Source organism: Perca fluviatilis, chromosome 7 (genome assembly GCF_010015445.1).
Source record: "Perca fluviatilis chromosome 7, GENO_Pfluv_1.0, whole genome shotgun sequence".
Taxonomy (NCBI): domain Eukaryota; kingdom Metazoa; phylum Chordata; class Actinopteri; order Perciformes; family Percidae; genus Perca; species Perca fluviatilis.
Genome location: NC_053118.1, coordinates 32,613,998 through 32,631,643, shown reverse-complemented (window position 1 = coordinate 32,631,643; position 17,646 = coordinate 32,613,998). Strand labels below are relative to the sequence as shown.

Genomic DNA, 17,646 nt, shown 5'->3' with positions numbered 1-17,646 from the left:
ACTTCCCTGGTCCAGCGAATGAATCCTCAGCAGCTGTTTGATCTCTCTTCTTTGCTTTCCTCCCTGCCTCCACTATCTCTCCCTGAGGGGCAGTTTCTGATGACTGCCGGCATGAAAACCAATTCGGGGTAAACAAAGCGCGTACCGCCAAACCACGCTATTACTTTAATGCCACAACTCTCATTGACAGGTAGCTAGGTGAACGAATGAGGGGGCAACACACTCACATTTTCACTCTTAGGCCATGTCTGAAGCGGACGGTAGCCCACCAGCAAAACGCAGTCTGCACTGGAGTGGGCCTATTGCTACAGGTACCAAGAGGATGAAATGTCAGGAGGTCCGGTTTGCAGGCTATCATACACCAAGGCACTGGACAGCTGTTTATACTCCTTTTTAAGGTTTGAGGCAGTGTATGTATATTCATATTGTGACTTCATTGCATGGTGATATCACCAAAAATAATCACTATTTTTGCAAATTTACAGACAAATTTAGAAAATAATGAATGTAAATTTGATCAAGGCTTACTGTAACTACAAGTTGTCAATAATGTACATATGCATGTAAAACATCATAAAAAGCCTTAGAACACATCACGCTGTTCTAAAAAGTCGTTAAAGTCTTAACACACCACAAACGCAAACAAAGTCATATGGTTCCAAGTCAAGCCTTCACTTGTCTAAAAAAAGTCACTCAGTTACTCATTAAATTCAAATCTCTGCATTACTGGCATGTCAGAAAGAGGTAAAATATTACATTACATTATTACATCACATGTCATTTAGCTGACGCTTTTATCCAAAGCGACTTAAAATTACTATATATGTCAGAGGTTGCACGCCTCTGGAGCAACTAGGGGTTAAGTGTCTTGCTCAGGGACACATTGGTTGATATATGAACAAAACCCCCCCCAAAAAAAAAAAAAAATAAAAAACAACCCCCCCCCCAACATAGTGGGAATGATAACAAAGTATAAATTATGGTCACTAACAAACCAGATTTCCAGTTATTAGTTAATAGTACCCTAGATAAGTAGACTTTCACTCTTGGCAGCCATCACCATAAAGGCTATGTATTGTTAAGCTTACGTTACGAACAACTTGTACATTTAATATTAATGAAGGATGAAGTCCTGATCATCCTTGAACAATTTCCAAAGCTGTGCAGAATAGTTGGACGCAAACACATTCATGAGAAAAAGTTTTGTGGAAGGGATGCGGAATTCCATTAAATCAAATCTCTTGTGCAAGTCTTATTGACTGTCTAATGGAAATCATCAGTCATTTAACAAGCACCAGCACCCCCACCATGATCTGGCGCACTTCCTGCAGCGCTCCACTCCGGTCTTTGCCACTCGTCAGTCAAAGCCCCTCTGATGTGAAAATTAAATGCGTAAAAACGAGAGAGACTAACTGCTCTGTGTCCAACATGTGCGGGAGGCACAGGTCAGATACTGCGATGAGGCGGTCCATTCACCAGGAAGATATTTTTAATTAGGCTATGTTCTTTTAATTAACCAGCCAGCATAATGTCTGTGTCCATTTGTCACCCCGGCTTTGCTCAGGCAGAGCTCGGTGAATATACCCTCTTTTGTGTCCTCGCGGTTCCAGAGGTCCCGGCTTCCTATTATGTTTCCTTATTCACCGAAATGTATTTTTTTCTTCTCCCCTTTTTAGATTAGCATGATAATACCCCATGGAGGGGAGGGATAGTGGCGAAGAGCTATTGCGAGACTGCTCATCAGATTCACTGTGTGCAAGGCCGTGGTTATTATCATACTGAATGCACCATCAGTTAAACTAACAGCCTGAATTCCGACTTTTATCTCCAATATCATAGACCGACTGTCAATTGCATAGGGAGCACAATGGCAAATTATGGGTTATGTCTTGCTCCTTGGAGTCTGGATCTTTCCCCTGAGTAATTATGCTATGCTAATTCTGCCCCCTTATACACTTCCCATGACAGAAACAAGGCTTCCCAACTGTTCGGATGTCAGAGAGTTGGGTGAAGTGAAATATGGGTGAATAAATGTGTTTGCATACTGTCCACCTTCGAAATCTGAGTGCATCGTCTGTTTTCTCCCCTCCACTCTGGGGCATCGAGGGAGGGAAAAAGCTCAGCTGGCGCTTGTAGCTGTGTTTCCAGAGATGGGGTCGGATGCAGGTCAGGCCACCTTGAACTCCTCAGCTGGATTTATTGTGGTGAAGGTGGACAGGGTCAGGTCGCGCCCTCCCCTCCTCTGCAACACGAGGACTTTGTTAGTGTCGGACATGGAGCAGACACTGGCAGCAGCACAGACAAATCCCTGTCACGCTCCCTGAGAAGGACCCTGCTGGGGTCGGAGGTCATGTGTTAAGGGGGGCGTCTCTGTAGCATGACCTGAATACTGATTGATTTTCTTGAGTGGGTGTCAAGGGAAGGGGGCCCTGCCTGGTGATCGTAGGGAGGGGTTAAGTCACTTACCCCTACCCCATGTGGCGATTTGGAGTAAGGGAATGTGATACAAAGGAAAGGGGAAATACGTTCAGAGTCCCAACATGCCTGACTCCTCCGCTCGACTGTGTACCTCAGCGGGTGTGTGTTTTCACTTTCCCTGAAACAAGACCCTCTACCACATGTGTTCCTTTTTTAATAGGCAGAGTGGAGAAAGGGCAGGAGTGTGGTCTGTTTGCCAGATGATCACTGGGTTGTTGGCATTTGGTGAAAAGACGGAAGAGACCACAAGCCTATTAGCACAACCATTATGGCCATTGACACTTCAATATCAATAGTCCAGTTAGTGCAGTTCAAAACATTTTACAGGTGACTTACAAGCTAAAGGGAAATTCCATTTTCATAGAAGCAGGGTTTTATTTTTGTAGTTTTGGCCATTGTTTCCAGCTGTAATAACCAAGTTAACTGGTAAGATTTGGGAGCACAGCGAGAATGCTATAAAAGCACTTTGAAAGGGCAGAAACTCGAGCAGTCAGTCACCATACAGGTCAGGACAGGTTTTAAGCAACACCTGTATTTGCATGAGAAAACAAAGGCAAGTGGCAGCACATGTATCACCCCAACTGACAATGTCAATATCCGTCATAGTTTACAGACTGACTTTGTGGTTCAGCTTTGACCTAAAATACATACTGTAGTACATTTCTGCTGTACGATGAGGGATTATGGCAAACCTTTCGGGTGCACTCATTCTCCGTTACCTCCAAATAAAGTGGTTTAGATAGTCCCACTAACCTGTTTGTTTACAATCTTTTTGATCATCTGACTGCTCGTGTTTGTTGCCCCCATCTGCCTTTTTATTTTAACGATGTTGCAATGTTCCTAGATCTCAGCAATTATTTTGGTAAATACAATGTGATCACATCCGAAAGGTATGAGACTCCCAAGTAGTGTGATTTACCTACAGTAGAATAGTAGAAATATACTAACGTACACAAAAAGCAAAAATATAGAAATACAAGGTTAAGATTCGATTAAAAATGCTAAAGTTGAAATAAAATGAGTAAAAACAATTAAAAAGACAATATGCAGTAAGTCACTTGTTTTTTTTTTTTTTTTTTTTTTTTAATGCCTCAACAGTTATATGTATTGCTATTTATTTCTCCCCATGAAACTGTATGGAGCATTGAACCAAAGCCTAATAGTTTTCTTTCAGGGTAACTTTTTTTCACTTCCAGCCAGTAAGCCACTATAATTTCATAAAAGATGGTGTTTTCTCAATAGTGCTTTTTCAGAATTGCTGCACCTCACACGGGTTTAATTTTGAGGAGTTTCCAAAGGACAACTGTAATTATGAATAAAAAGTTTGTCCGTATCAACTATCTGCAATGGCAGGATGCCATTTACATGTCTCACATCTCCTCAAGTAAAATGGAAAGGTCACAAATAAGACTGAAATAGAGAGCTCATCATCACCCTCAAACCTGAATTATCCATATCAGTGTGGCGGTGATATTTGAAGCTGATTATTTATTTTTTTTCTGCTTCAAGAAGCACTAAACTTTAGAGGCGTCATCGTGTCCTTTCGCTGAACTGCTGAATAAAGACATTTACAAGTCCGATATTAAATCGAGCTCTAATCCAGACCAATTTGACTGGATCCATAAAATAGCCAAAATTGTATGTGTTTGGTTGCAGTTGTTGATCTCAGCCTTCAAGCTTTTAAAGCTTACTTTCCAGCACATACTCTATATTGGACCGTGCCCCTTGCAGCATTGCAATATATCTCTGTCTCAAGCCAAAAAAATATTTTGATTACAGTTTGATAGAATTCATGGATGTGATTGAACAAAATAAGAAAACTCAAGAAATCATAGTTTTAAATCCAACCAATAGAAAAGAGACCCATAGTGGTCTCTCGCTTCCAGACCTTCCTCCACAGCGCTGCGGTGGAGGGTCTGGCGAGTCCACACAGCATTCCGGGATGGGAGAAAAACGTGCTCTGGTTTATTGGCATTTCTTTAAACCAATCACAATCCTCATGGGCGGCGCTAAGCTCCCCACAGAGCTGCTGCAAAATCGCCTTGGGAAGGAACTTGTTTTGGTGGAACGTGTACGTTCAAAAGTTGCTTTAGTCGTGCAACAGGAAACTCAAATTTTTATTTTTTTACCCTGCAGAGATCTGAGGAGCAGTTAACCATAGTCCTCATAAATCGCCCAGAGTTTAAAATTCCAACACAAAGAAAGTGGAAGGAAACCAGACATGCATCCGGCGGAATATCAAGCGGCACCGGAGCAATCCCAGAAGTGGAACGTCGTGGTTAAAGACTAGAACCGTAGCAGCACTATGCAAGGCTTGCTAAGAAAGGAAAAAGAAGAAATAAGAGCTGGAGAACGGTTTGTAAAGTGGCTGACCAGTATGCTGTAATGGTCCTGGGCTTTGGATGATCCCAAGAAGCTTCTTCTAACGTTGATCCTCAGACCAGATGGGGCACCCTGGAGTTTTGATCTGGGATAATGAGCGACTTAATCTCCCTGCAGTGGGCTTAGTTGATTAATCAAACTGGCGAGGAACTGTGCGTGACCGTACAGGGTGAGATGTTTAATATATTTTTCCCTCTAGCCTTCTCTTTGCCATGCAAACCCCACCCAGCTCGTACTCTTAATGTATTCAGATAGACGGTTAATACCAAGTGCTGCCCGACACAGGGCTAATCGTTCCTTCCCTGCATTCCTCTGAACACATGTTGTGTATTCTTGCATTGTTAATGGGAGCTGACATAACCGGATAGGTTGCGCTAACATCTCCTATCCCACAGTCTTGTATCAATTTACCAAATCAATAAAATTGATTCCGCAAGTGTGAGGTTTGAAGAGTTGATGCATCCATAAACAATTCTGCAGATTACATAGGCTAAGACCTTGAGGTAGCCTAAGAAATCAAAACAAGTGAAACAATCGCTCCAACGGTTCAGAGGCCAAGCATTGATTTATTAATTACGCTCTCAGTTTTGGTTCCAAGTTGTGTTTTTTTTTTTTTTTTTTTTTTTAAATTGAAGGATTGTGGACTGTGTTTCTGCATTTCGTCAGGAGTTGAGTCCGAGCCCAGGCTGGACCAGAGTATTTAGGCCGGGGAATAGTTTCTTACTTTTCATTCTCTTCGCTTGTTCAGAACAAATTAAGCCAACACTGTTCAACTCAAATTTCTCTCATTTCTTCCCATAATTCAAAATGTAACTTGGGTTTTTTGGAGTTTAAAATGTTATTTGTGTGAGGAATGGTGCTTACAATGGTATTGAATTGTGAGGCTTGCAAAATCTGCAAGCTCTACCTGCTAAATTGCAAGTGGATGATGATGATGGAAGACACAATTCTAGCAGATGGCCAGCTGATCCACGTCCCTGAAACCCTTCTTGGTTTTGCTATAAAGCACAAACCCATTCTGCAAAATTAATCACAATGCATTTAGGGGCAATTTGTAGTCTGGGAACTTTAAGTGCCTCAGAGATAGTCTGGAACCTTTTGTTGAGCCTGTGCTGGAATTTGTTTTCCTCCAAGGCCTTATCTGCCCGTTTTTTGATGTTTTTTTTCACAGGCAGTACTGTAAGTTCGGAGCTGATCTGTTAGTTTCTACAAATGTTGAGCACAAACCTTTGTCGATCAGCATTTCACTCCACCGAAACCCAAAAATAATGACCATATGGGCTATCCAATGGTATCATGCTAGACCCAGGATAGGATATTGATACACAACACGACAGCCACACTCTTCATCCAGGGCTTGCTGTCAGTTTGTCAAACCAAAGAGAAGTGCGCATGGAGGAGAAAAAAATAAGATGGCGAGCTGGCTTTGCCCTAACCTTAACTGAACCATCATCAGCATGTGGCTGCAAGCTGGTGTGTTTGCTAATCCGGAGGGTGCTGCCTCTGCAAGTCTTCCTGGGCTCTGCTACTTGAAACGTGCTGGGCTTGAGGTCAAAACTGTCATAATTATTTGTCAGAATTAGTCTTTTGTGCAGTTTAGGATCCAACTATCTCATTCATTTCATAGCATCCCAACAAGGCTAAATAAAAGATTATAGCCAATTATCGTCAGGTTGAGGTATGGATAAGCTGCACAGAACGTTGCTTTCCAGAAAAATGGTCAGATTAATGAATCTCTAAAATTACAGTGCAATTGCTTATTGGGATGTCTTTTTTTTATAATTTGAATTTGGCACATCAACCCCTCTGAGATTACGCACAAGATTGGACCTCTGATTGCTTTTTTTATGCTTAATGTCCAATTCCTGGAGCAGGAAAATAAATACATTTGCTATATGTCCAGGAGACAGCTTCTTCAAAGGCAAAGAAAATTGCTTATCAAGCCCAGTGAGGTTGTCACTTATTTATTTTTTTTTTTTTACATATCAGCTTGCAGATGAAATGTTTTTTTTTGTGTGTAAAATCTGATGAAGCTTAGTTTAGGTTTGTGCACTGCTAAGGTGAAGCCATTTTTCTGGGAGCAGATTGCCGGAGCAGATTGTGAGCTGAGATGCCATCATCTGATTTGGCTAGTTTGAGCTCTTGGATTTGTCAAAAGATTTAGTTCACTTACTGCACAAGCAACCTGTTGTATCAACCATGTCTCTTCCCCAGAGTTCAAAGCAACACTTTTATGTCACATTTTGGTTTTCCTGATGAAAGTGAACGGTTTTAAGTCTGCAATTCTTATTATTCTTATTACTAGTTTGGACAGTTTAGAGTTCTTTGAAGAAAGATGCATGATTGCTCTGACTGCTCATAAAGGCTTCAGTTGCATCACTGTTCAGCTGTCCTGCATTATGTCGCACACAGACAGATGTAATCGTGATTTATTTCTTCTTCGCAGACACACTGACAGCTGCTGTCTTAACCAGCCTGCACCAACCTGCTATACTTACCGTCTTGGTGGATTGCTGTTTGAAAGATAAGGTACAGTACAAATGCTGTTTTGTTTTTGAAGTGGATCCTGTGTAATTAAGAGTTGAGGACTTGATTTAGGGAGACTTGGACTCTCTGTTCAATGATCTTTCAAATGCAGCATTTAGATTGAATTGGATGTAATGTGACAGACTAAGGTCTACTTTCAGGAGACGTCCACAGAGACCACTTAATTAATGGATGCCTTGTGAAAATACTGCAACTAAAGCAGCTTTTTGAATTGGATATCGTCAACTCAATTATCTTATTTTAATCAAATGTCAAGGAATGAGCTTTTCAATATTTCACACTTGTATGAAGAGTTTTTCCCCACCAAGGACAAACTTGGTTCAAAATCAGTTGATGCATTACATTTCCATTGCAATAAATTGGCTAAGTTAGAGCCACTGAAGCATTGTGCTCACTGTCTATTATGCATTGTTGTATTGTTGAGTAACATGGGTCCTACATGAATGCACTTTTTTTCTGCCAATTGGACGGGTTGGGGTTTTTTTCACATGAAAGATTTCTGTGTTTTTGTTTTGGTCTGAGCTTGCCTGATTTTGCAGGAGCGGGAGATTTTGTTGGTAAATGTGAGATGTTCGAGTCACACACGTCTTGTCTTCATGTCAGAAACAAGGAAATTAATTTGGCGACGTACGTGTGTCACGTCAACCTGTTCTCACTCCCGCTTGGTCAGTGGCTCTCAGAGTCACACACTGACGCCACGTCTGGCACGTGGGACTGCTGGGATTGGTTGAAGTCGCGGGAAACGCCGGTGATTGGTCAAAATTGCAAGTCGCACCGAATTCACGTGATTGGTTGAATTTGTGTGCAATTGTTGCGATCGTGAGTGACTGATATACCTAAAGATGTGTTTTTCTGACCTTTTTTAATTTTAGTTGTTGCTCATTAAGTCAGAACTCTTTATTATACAGTTATAGAGAAATACTTGAGATTTGAGACCATGTTTTTAGGGGCTTTAAACCATTAATCACATTTTCTGATCAACAAGTATCGGGAGAGACTGGTCTAGGGTTATTTGGCTCTTCAGTTTATTTAGTATCTCTGAGCCCCTTGTAGCGTTGCATTGTTGTAGTTCATAGTTGTCTGTTTCTCTACTTGTAAGTCCACTACCACATCTATCTACTCTAAACATGCTATCAGTTGCATGTCTGTCTGTCCTGTCCCAGAGTTTTTTATTTTTTTATTTATTTTTATTTTTTTTTTAAATCAAAATCAATGGTCTGAGGATATAGGGTGCCATATTCTGCACAGATTGTAAAGTTCAGGACAAACTTGTGGTTTTGGACTACATAAATAAGTCTGACTACTTAAAATATGGAGTGATCTGTGAGTACATTGCATACTTATGAAGTGTACACACCTGATTGAGGTTTTCCAGCGAGGTGAGCTCTGTTGTGAAAGTTGTCAGGTAGATATGTAGGTAAATGTGTCAGAAACAGGGCGGCCTCTTGCTCACCCAGTAAGAGCGTTCGTCATCACCCATCTCTCTCCCCCTTTCATGTCTATCCACTGTCACTATAATAAATGGGGAAAAGCCCCAAAATATAATCTTAAAAAAAAAAAAAGAAATGCATCAGAAACCTGTAGAATCGCAGAGAAGCTATAGTGTCTGGCCGGGCATTTCCCCAGTGAGCTTGAATGTGGACAGTAGAGGACAGGGCCAAGGAGCGCGGATGACAGGACGCCTCATGGGATGGCTGCAAACAGATGGCTGGCCAGATGCAGGCCGCGTGTGACCTTGAAAGCATCAGAAGGTAAAAACGGCAAAGAATGTCTGAAAAACAAGTTACGATGGACAATACCGCAGGAGTGGCAGTTCTGTGGTTTGTAACCTGCTCTGTTTTGTCGTTACACTTGTTGGTGTGCTGTGGTGTAGATGTTACTGTGGTGCATTAGTTTGTGCAATCACGCATACAGTCCAGGTTTCATGGACGCAAAACTTTTTCTTTTTTTTTTTTTAATGGAAAAAGTTCCAGTTGGTGTTGCAGAGAGGTGACATTATTCAGGTTCCAGTCTCTGCAACTTTACCTTAGCATGGTGGATTTATCTAAGCTCTTTTTCCATAGTTTATCTTTATCATCCATTAATCTGATGATCATTTACTAGGATTATCAATTCGATGGGTGGTCTATAAAATGTCAGTAAAAACTGAAAAATGGCCATAGGCATTTACGAAAACCCAAACTGGCTTTTGCTAAATGATTTGTCCAACCAACAGTCCAAAGCCCAAACTCAACTTACTATCACAGAAGATGAAGAAAACCTGCAAATAGCTGCAACTACTGGCTTTCTTGCATTTCTTGCAGTTAAACGATACTCTATTACCAAAATTGTCAGGGATTATTTTTCTGTCAACCGACTTATTGATTAATCAACAAATCTTTTCAGTTTTATTTCTCACATTTCATTGGACATGAATGACTTGAACAGGCATTCAGTCTCAGTTGTTTCGATGCTGTCAGACCTGATCTTCTGATCCTTTTGAAAGGGTTTCGGAGAACCTTTTAGGCATGTCTCTACAGGTTTGCACCTCAGTGTGTGTGTGTGTGTGTGTGTGTGTGTGTGTGTGTGTGTGTTGCATTGGGTGCGATGCCATTGACAGGTCACACGTTTGATGCACAGATGTCCAATTCCTGCAAAATATCCTGATTAGGCTAAATGTTACAAAAGGAATTGGTAGTGAAAACACTTGGCCACGCTAGGTTCTCTAGTGGATTGTTTTAGTTAAAGGGAAGTTAACACAGTCACTGGCTGAACAGTAGTGATCATTTGTCAATACTAGAAGAGATCCATTCCTCATACAAGTCAGGCAGCCGACTGTGAAGCAAACGCCACCAGCAGCCTGATATTGGACAGGCCCCTGGGGCTTTGAGCCCAGCAAAGAGAGCGCCATGATCAGAGCTGGAACTGGATGGTGAGGTGGGGGTCTGTGAGAAATAAGACGAGATGGAGGAGGGTGGAGGTGTCAGGCGTATAATTGGGGTGAGGAGATCTCTGGGGTGGATAGAGGGAAGCTTTATTAAGACCGCTCAAGTCTGATGTGCTCGCACGGCCGCCTAGCGCTTCCTCGCACACCCACGTCTATGGGCCAATCTTCCATTTCCACAAGAGACTCTGAAACAACAAAGGGATGAAGGGCACAGTCTTCGAGCTCCTTTCAGTCACAGATAAGACAAAAGACCCCATTACTTGAAATGCACTGATGGGGAGGCAGCAGTGTATGGATATACCTTTTTTTTTTTTTTTTTTTTAAATCAAGGCCTATTGTTTCTGCTTCCTTACTGTTGAGATAAGTTGCTATTACCTTATGATAGCACTGTTGTATTGTATCCTGAGATGCTGTAGATTGTGTCTCAGTTGCACTTCAGTGAAATGCCAGCCATTCTTTCTGCAGTCTACCATAACCAGTGACTGCTTAACTGCATAACCTCCCCTGGATTCACTTACTCTTTGTAGAAAAAGCTCCTTTTCTTGCACGTTTGCTTAAAATAGTTTTTTGCATTAGCCATTCCAGTGACACATTTAGACAGTGTACACATGACAAGCACATTATATTCTGCTTGTATTATATTTTGGTTGAGAGCCAGCAAATACATGGCTTGAAAATGTATTGAGAGCAGAACATTTATGAAATATTTACAGCCCAAAGTGTAGGCAAATATTTGAGCTCAGAATGGATAAAAGCGGAATAATCTCTCTCTCGTTTTGCATCACAAGGGAAAACAATCTTTCCAGGGTGACTTCCCCCGTGACTGATTGTATCACGTCTGATAGTGAGATTAACTGCTTATTTTCCCCACTCTGTGACCATTGAAATGTCACTTTTGATCAATGAAGTTGACTCAATAATTGAAAGCTTTTGTAGATGCATGCTTTCTTGACTTGGGCATCCTGAAATTGTCTGCCATCCCACAAAAGCAGATTTTGTATGTGACATAACAAAGATTATGAGTTGAAGCAGGAGGCGGTTTTGGACAGAATTAGTGTTGTCGTCCCCCCCCCCCAGTTCTCGGCTGTAAATTGGTTTATGTGGAACTCATGAAAAAGGGGCTGGAGGTCTGTTCTCTGCTTCCTTAGTAGCTTGTTAATCCCCGGCAGCTCTGGCCGAAGGGAGAGCTGCTTGCACATACACGGCCCTTGTGGAAATGGTGCTACTCCTCCTCCAGCCCTCTTCCGTCCTCTTTCCACTCTGTCCTGCAGGGCTTGGCTAATCCTCTGCCTTGTCATGGTGGGGAGATTGTGGGCTTTTTCAAAGCCCTTTGCTGGCTGGACTTCAAAGTTACAGCGATGCAGAGACTTGAGGAGGTGGGAGAAAATGAGGTCCACCGCAAGCAAAGACAGTGAGGGGTCATTCATGAGGTAATTCCAAGAAAGTTGTGGTCTCATTTATTGATTGAAAAGACAGGGCTGTGAAGTTGGGGGTGATGTGTGCAGGGCTTTTGGGTCTAGCTGTGAATTTGCTTTGTTTTATTGTTTCATAAAAATATACACAAGACAATATGCATGCAATAAATGGCATTAAACTCAAACAAGATGCGACACTTTAAAGCTGAAGCACGACTAATGCTTATCTTAATAGTTTTTCTTCCTGTTTACAATGTTTAAACACTAACATATCTGCAACCGTGGAGGGTTTTTTACTATTTGTTTTACAAACTGCTGCCAAAATCCACAGTGCAAGGAGAGGTCGATTACCCAAAATTAGTCTGACAAATTCCTCCACTGTCGGGAAAGTTCATTCACTGAGAGAAAAAGTGATCGGTTTCTGAACCCTCCTTTCTACCTCATTTTTGTCTGGGGCTAATCTTATCGAGGTCTCATCAATTGAATATTATTCAGCTGGATTCACAGGATGTCTGCATTCCGAAGATTTGGGCTCTGTCTTTGTTAGAGATTCAGCACTGATATATTCTCAGATAACACTGAGTAAGATTAGAGTGAGTTCATGCCAGATAAAAATATAAAATCTCTGATATTAAAATGTTCTGTGCATGATGTTGTGTAGTTGGCTGTGCTGGCGGTTTGCTTTGTGTCGTGTTTACAAGCACTAAGCACGTTCTGACTCTTGAAAGTGAAATACAAGTTAATTTATTACAATTTAATTTTTAAAGACACAGACTTTCTGTTGTGAATTTTATGATGCTTGTTTTGAATGTACTAAAATGCTGCCGCACTGGCTGTGACACAGCTCATGGAGACGATAGGTAAGGTACTTTAAAACCCTTAGTACCCCTTTGCATCAATTTGCATCTACTGAGTCATAACTCAGTCAAATCTGAACACACAGACATGATGCACTTTATTTTTTTAAGAGATTTTGCTGATTTACAGCAGCCGAGGTTGGCTGAATCTATATTCAATTTAAGCAGAACTCCTTTGTTTCGAGCTCTGTGCACTGGCACCACGGAGGAAAGCCACACACTGTTTATCTAAACACGCTGCCCACACAAATAGGACACAGAGTTGGATTGAAATCGGCAAAGTATCCCTTTAAGTTAAACTGTCCATTGTGATTAACTGTCCATAAATCTGCTTCAAAATCATAGAAAAAAAATGATCCTTTTAACTCCAGAATCACGTTTTTCGAAGGTTTCTTTCTTGCTAATTTGGCATATTTTTGCTGCTGAAGACTGGAACCTGAAGTTGTAGTCCACAGCATAACTCACTGCATCCATCCCAACATTATTCTTCCTGTTTGCATCCCCCAAAGAATTATGGGAACTGTAGCACTAAAACGTAGATCATGTTTATCCCCTAAATAGAAAGAATCATAATAGGAGCTACAAAATCCAGAAAAATGAAAAAGAGGGTAGCCATAGTGTGTCTTCTGAATTAAGAATCAATATGCTTTGTTTTATTAAGTTGAGCCCCTTTTCCCAGAGTGTTTCTCTTTTTATATGTTTAAGTTCCTTTTTATTTAAGTGTCTTAATTGCCTTAACTATTCAAAAGGTTTACTCATTTAAGGCCTGGATTACAGTGAAGCATGATTGCAAATTTCTTGCGAGTGTCGAACTTGCCATCATCCCTTTATTCACCAGATGTATCTGTGTGTGCAACGAGATCATTAATTTAAGCGGACTCCTGGGGTTTGGGATTATACATTATTCCCTTTCTTGATGTTCAGAAAATGTGCAATCGATATACAGAGACTCAAGTCAGACCATAATTCACACACACACACACACACACACACACACACACACACACACACACACACACACACACACACACACACACATTCTACCGTGTGAGTGTGAGCTGTCAATAAGCCGTTTAAAGCTTCACTCTGGGGTAACCCTTCGTAAAGGTTAGTGAGTTTTAGCTCAACAAGGAGGATTATGTCATTAACTATGGCGTTCTTAGTAGCAGCTGTGATTGAGTTTTATCATATTCCATTCAATTTATGTCATTAGTGCCGCTTACTTAAAATGGATTATAGATGATATCGGAATGCTCGGGGTGCTATCAGACCTGCAGTTTGTTGACTCTGTTCTTAATCGTAGCAGAAAAGTTTACTTTGTTGGAACCGCTGACCAACGGCTTAACAAAAGTTGCAAACCTGCCTGTTAGCACAATCTTAGAAACTGCTTTGATGTGCTTTCTCTTTTTTTTTTTTTTTTTTTTTTTTCTTCAATTGGATTTAGGACTACAACTACCGATGATTTTCATTAATCTCTTGTTTGGTTTTTCAATTAATTGATTAATCGTTTAGTCTAAAAAAATGTCAATGAAGCAACCTGGAAACAGTCCGGCGGTCGCCTCGGAGCCAGAACGCAGTGCAGCTCCGCGGTGGAAGGTCGACGGGAGAGGCCAGAGATCAAAGTGGGTGCTCTACAGATATTGAGAGTCTTTGGCAAAAATCTTTTGCTGTCCTTGTTTTGTCCAATGAGCAGTGCAGAAGTATTGACTTTGCCTTAATACACGTGTCAAACAAAAGGCCCGTGGGCCAAATCTGGCCCATTGCAGATTTAGATCCGGCCCGTATATCAGTTTGGGTTCACAATAAATTTTGGCCCTCCTAGTTGTGCGCCAAACCAAAAACACAGGAAAGTGTTTTTTAAACTGCAATTACGTGACATTCAAAGCAGAATTTGGCAGATTTGCTGACTCGGAGACTCAGAAATTCCCCCAGAAGAAGCAGAGAGAGTTTTCATATTCAGGCTGTGAACAAGTTGTTGTTAAAAAAAAATTGATCATTGTTTTTCTTGATTTGCTGAATTCTACGATGGCTAAGGAACTCTTTTGATGACTTTTGTAGGGCTTCATGTCAACAAAAATGTGACAAAAAGCGTACAAAAATGTCGCAAAAAGCAACAAATTTACAAAAAGGTGACAAATGTCTGAGAAAGCCACAAAAAAGTTGGAACAACCAAAATGTTAAAAGTGAGATGCAGTAACAAAAGCCTGTCAATAAACTCTACATGTCTGGCCCTTGGTGTGATTCTGTTTTTCCAGTGTGGCCCTCTGGGAAAATGAGTTCACACCCCTGCCTTAATAGAACATTGAGAAAAGCCGCAAACCCTCACTCTGACTCTGACCCGCTGACTAATTGGCACCAGTCGGAACTGTTTCTCCCATAAATCCATGTTGTTGCAGCAGACTAGAGCTGAAACGATGAGTCATTGAATTGATAAGTTGATTAACAAAATAAATCCTTTTTAGTTATTTTGATAATTGATTAATCGTGTAAGTCACTTTTGAGCAAAAACGGCAAACATTCAGTGATTCCTGCTTCTCAAATGTGAGGATTTTATGCTTTTTTGTCATATTAAACTGATTTAAATTTTTTTTTTTTTTTTTTAGATTGTTGATAAAACAATTTAAATACTCAACATTGGGGTCCTGGATATTCCAATGGACATTTTTCACTATTTTCTGACCATTTCTGTGGACAAAAGGATTAATGGAGAAAACAATCGTCAGGTTCATCAATAATGACATACCCTACAACAGATTATTGAGTATTTCCTGTCCAGACTTTCAGTCAACCTTTCTCATCCCCCACACGGCAGTGAATACCAACAAGAAGAATGGCTCATTGACCATAAACGCCTGTGCTTTATGGGTGCAGTTGGTGCAGCATGTAGAAATTGATCAGAAGCTGTTTGCGTAATGGACAAACCAGTGTGATTAGTTGTATTGACAGCAGAGCTTTTCCCCCTCATACCTGGTAGAAAGAGCAGTGCCTATTTTGTTGCAAAGATAGTTTGGTAGATGGTACTGTAAAACTAGGCAGCGCTGATCAGTGCTGTTACTGTATTGCCTATTTCTCCCCTCAGATGTTTTCAGAAACTTATTTTTAGCTCTCAGTTTAACTGTAAGACAAGATTGTTTGTTACCAGCCGGCCATCATCTTGATTCTGTGATAGGCTGTCATTATGTCAAACCACCAGCGGGAGTGTTATTGGTCTGCGCAGTGCATTCTGGCTGTTGTAGGTTTTCGACCTTGTTGAGCGAAAGGGTATACCACAGCCCATTTTCTCTGTTTTCTCTGGCCATGTAGCACCAATTTAAAAATGTGTGCGCCATTCTACTGCATAGGCAGCCTAGTTTTATGAAAAAAACCTTCTTTCCAGCAGTAAAATACTTCTTTAAGGAATCAATGTTTCCTTTTTCTGATTGTTGCAGGTATTAGTTACAGGGATTTATCTGGTCGTCACTTTTTCAAAGGCCTATCGACACTACAACTACAGTGACAAACCGCACATAGGTGACATCTCACATTGAGTTAGAGGATTTTCTAAATTTTCTCTTTTGAAATCAAATTCTGTGTGCTACAATAATGATTACTTTAATTACTGACTAATCTGTGCATTATTTTAGATACATTTAGAAGGTACTGGAAAAAAGTCCATCACAAGTACCAAGGTGACGTACTCCAATGGATTGTTAGGGTGGAACCCCAAGATATTCGGTTAGGGTTAGGCCTATTTCAAACAGGGAAAAAAAGCAGTGAATCCAAATATTAATAACTTATTCATTTTTCTATTTAACAACTCAGTATTTCATCACTAATTTAGTCCCTACAGGCATGCGTGCAGTCTGGCATGTCATTCTTTTTTATTTTTTTATTTAAAGATTATGTTTTGGGCCATTTTTAGGCTTTTATTTTCACAGGACAGATCAAGACATGAAAGGGGAGAGAGAGGGGGAATGACATGCAGCAAAGGGCTGCGTCGAGGAGTAAACCTCTATATACGTGCACCTGCTCTACCAACTGAGCTAACCCGGCAAACGGCATGTCATTCTTTTACCCATAGGTAAGAGTTCAGCAGTACGACAGTAAAACATGCCATCAACTGGCATTTATAGGATTTTAATATGTGGAAATGGATTCTGAGGGACTTCTTGTGGGGCTTTTCCCCAGTTAATGTGCATATTTATATACATATGAACCTATAAATAACCACCTAGCTTTTAGGGGTGGGAATCACCAGAGGCCTCACGATACGATATCATCACGATACTTATGTCACGATACGATATTATTGCGATTTTAAACATATTGCAATATTCTGCGATATATTGCAATGTTACCTTTTTTCCAACTTCAAATTCTTCCCAATTTCAAATTATTTCCCCAAAGGAAAATTTGTAGGAAACATCTGTTTTATCTAAAAAGATAAATTTCTCTGTCTGTTCATCTCACTTCAATTTTATTGCTGCAAAATGGGATTGTCAAGCAGACAAACTGACCAAAACATATATCATAAAAGATCGATACTTGGCGTCTGTGTATCGATACCGTATTGCCACAAAAAATATTGCGATACTATGCTGTATCGATTTTTTTTTCCCACCCCTACTAGCTTTTCAGTTCTGCTTTTGCAATGAATGCAATTATCTTAAAGCCTTCTTTTCTCCAGAGCAATCTGACTTCAATTAAGCCCTCTATCATGACCTCCTTCAGCCCATAACTCTGCACTATGCGACTGGCCCATGATGGATGACTTGTAGCCGACACAGGTGGACACGTTCACTAAATCTCCATCCATCCCAAAAACCCACTTAACTCCCACCATTTTCAATAAAATCGACCGTCTCATACCTCTACGTGTGTGTGGGTGTTGGAAATTTGTTCATCTTCATTCATGCCTTCTCAGTGGGCTTCGCCCCTGCACTCAATATCCAATTTCTGCCCAACTGTGGGATGAAGAAGCGGAACACTGTTGAGTTTCTCTCCACATCAGCACACACCTTCGGCGGGGCTGATCCATGGAGAGGAGGGTTAAACGCTCTCC

At 40.9% G+C, this 17,646-nt stretch overlaps 1 protein-coding gene across 4 annotated transcripts in view; it reads left to right on the top strand.

The window, feature by feature from the left end:
* sema6e (sema domain, transmembrane domain (TM), and cytoplasmic domain, (semaphorin) 6E) overlaps positions 1 to 17,646 on the top strand; it is a 164,326-nt gene that overhangs the window by 13,326 nt on the left and 133,354 nt on the right. For 3 of the 4 annotated variants that reach the window (XM_039805608.1, XM_039805607.1, XM_039805602.1), the window contains exon 2: positions 7,307 to 7,389. The exons of the other annotated variant lie outside the window; for it this stretch is intronic. The gene's annotated coding sequence lies outside the window, so the exon portion shown is untranslated. The remainder of the gene's footprint in view (positions 1 to 7,306; positions 7,390 to 17,646) is intronic. 4 annotated transcript variants of the gene reach the window in all.